The 2,334-nt window shown below is 41.8% G+C and overlaps 3 non-coding genes and 1 pseudogene across 3 annotated transcripts; all 4 read right to left on the reverse strand.

Moving 5' to 3' along the window:
* Positions 1–344: 344 nt before the first annotated feature.
* Positions 345–463, reverse strand: LOC129115826 (5S ribosomal RNA). Its single transcript, XR_008533255.1, has one exon. It is a non-coding gene; the product is annotated as a 5S ribosomal RNA (ribosomal RNA).
* Positions 464–843: 380 nt separating this feature from the next.
* On the reverse strand, positions 844–962 carry LOC129115824 (5S ribosomal RNA). Its single transcript, XR_008533253.1, has one exon. It is a non-coding gene; the product is annotated as a 5S ribosomal RNA (ribosomal RNA).
* Positions 963–1,341: 379 nt separating this feature from the next.
* Positions 1,342–1,460, reverse strand: LOC129115825 (5S ribosomal RNA). The gene has a single exon (XR_008533254.1). It is a non-coding gene; the product is annotated as a 5S ribosomal RNA (ribosomal RNA).
* Positions 1,461–1,839: 379 nt separating this feature from the next.
* Positions 1,840–1,956, reverse strand: LOC129115827 (5S ribosomal RNA; annotated as a pseudogene).
* Positions 1,957–2,334: the final 378 nt, after the last annotated feature.

The following is a 2,334-nucleotide window of genomic DNA, read 5'->3' on the forward strand; positions in this document are numbered from 1 at the left end:
GATATAAAAGATATTATCACACGCTTGTCATCGCTCTATAAATATAGATTTCAGACACACTCACAGCTTTTAAATGTCAAATCAGAATGTACAAAGTGGCTATAAGGATCACAAATGTAGTGCAGTAAAAATATTAATATTTACTGTTGAAATGTAGAATACGTTAGCATAAAATTGAAAAGAAAATGATCGATGAGCTTAGGAATGATGAAAGCCATCATTTAACTGGATTTTGTGTCATTTCTATACCGGCAAGTCATGATCTAGCTATATCCTTCCCACCCTGTCGGTGTCCACTGAAAAAGCAGCAGCGCCCTCTGCTTTTGTAAAGAGGAGTGAAAAAAAGCTTACAGCACCTGGTATTCCCAGGCGGTCTCCCATCCAAGTACTGACCAGGCCCGACCCTGCTTAGCTTCCGAGATCAGGCGAGATCGGGCGTGTTCAGGGTGGTATGGCCGTAAGCAAATATTGTGCCTACCAAAGGTCCTTTTAAAGATACTATATCACCACGCTTTGCTCTGTCGTCTATACAGGGAGCGCCTGCAGATTTCCAGACACACTCACAGCTTTTAAATGTCAAATCAGAATGTACAAAGTGGCTATAAGGATCACAAAATGTAGTGCAGTAAAAATATTAATATTTACTGTTGAAATGTAGAATACGTTAGCATAAAATTGAAAAGAAAATGATCGATGAGCTTAGGAATGATGAAAGCCATCATTTAACTGGATTTGTGTCATTTCTATACCGGCAAGTCATGATCTAGCTATATCCTTCCCACCCTGTCGGTGTCCACTGAAAAAGCAGCAGCGCCCTCTGCTTTTTGTAAAGAGGAGTGAAAAAGCTTACAGCACCTGGTATTCCCAGGCGGTCTCCCATCCAAGTACTGACCAGGCCCGACCCTGCTTAGCTTCCGAGATCAGACGAGATCGGGCGTGTTCAGGGTGGTATGGCCGTAAGCAAATATTGTGCCTACCAAAGGTCCTTTTAAAGATACTATATCACACGCTTTGCTCTGTCGTCTATACAGGGAGCGCCTGCAGATTTCCAGACACACTCACAGCTTTTAAATGTCAAATCAGAATGTACAAAGTGGCTATAAGGATCACAAATGTAGTGCAGTAAAAATATTAATATTTACTGTTGAAATGTAGAATACGTTAGCATAAAATTGAAAAGAAAATGATCGATGAGCTTAGGAATGATGAAAGCCATCATTTAACTGGATTTGTGTCATTTCTATACCGGCAAGTCATGATCTAGCTATATCCTTCCCACCCTGTCGGTGTCCACTGAAAAAAAGCAGCAGCGCCCTCTGCTTTTGTAAAGAGGAGTGAAAAAGCTTACAGCACCTGGTATTCCCAGGCGGTCTCCCATCCAAGTACTGACCAGGCCCGACCCTGCTTAGCTTCCGAGATCAGACGAGATCGGGCGTGTTCAGGGTGGTATGGCCGTAAGCAAATATTGTGCCTACCAAAGGTCCTTTTTAAAGATACTATATCACCACGCTTTGCTCTGTCGTCTATACAGGGAGCGCCTGCAGATTTCCAGACACACTCACAGCTTTTAAATGTCAAATCAGAATGTACAAAGTGGCTATAAGGATCACAAATGTAGTGCAGTAAAAATATTAATATTTACTGTTGAAATGTAGAATACGTTAGCATAAAATTGAAAAGAAAATGATCGATGAGCTTAGGAATGATGAAAGCCATCATTTAACTGGATTTGTGTCATTTCTATACCGGCAAGTCATGATCTAGCTATATCCTTCCCACCCTGTCGGTGTCCACTGAAAAAGCAGCAGCGCCTCTGCTTTTTGTAAAGAGGAGTGAAAAAGCTTACAGCACCTGGTATTCCCAGGCGGTCTCCCATCAAGTACTGACCAGGCCCGACCCTGCCAGCTTCAGGATCAGACGAGATCGGGGCGTGTTCAGGGTGGTATGGCCGTAAGCAAAATATTGTGCCTACCAAAGGTCCTTTTAAAAGATATATCACCACGCTTTGCTCTGTCGTCTATGCAGGGAGCGCTGCAGATTCAGACACACTCACAGCTTTTAAATGTCAAATCAGAATGTACAAAGTGGCTATAAGGATCACAAATGTAGTGCAGTAAAAATATTAATATTTACTGTTGAAATGTAGAAATACGTTAGCATAAAATTGAAAAAAGAAATGATCGATGAGCTTAGGAATGATGAAAGCCATCATTTAACTGGATTGTGTCATTTCTATACCGGCAAGTCATGATCTAGCTATATCCTTCCCAATTCCCTGTCGTTCACTGAAAAGCAGCGCCTTCTGCTTTTTGTAAAGAGGGAGTGAAAAAGCTT

The sequence above is a fragment of the Anoplopoma fimbria genome, unplaced genomic scaffold (assembly GCF_027596085.1).
Source record: "Anoplopoma fimbria isolate UVic2021 breed Golden Eagle Sablefish unplaced genomic scaffold, Afim_UVic_2022 Un_contig_12590_pilon_pilon, whole genome shotgun sequence".
Taxonomy (NCBI): Eukaryota; Metazoa; Chordata; class Actinopteri; order Perciformes; family Anoplopomatidae; genus Anoplopoma; species Anoplopoma fimbria.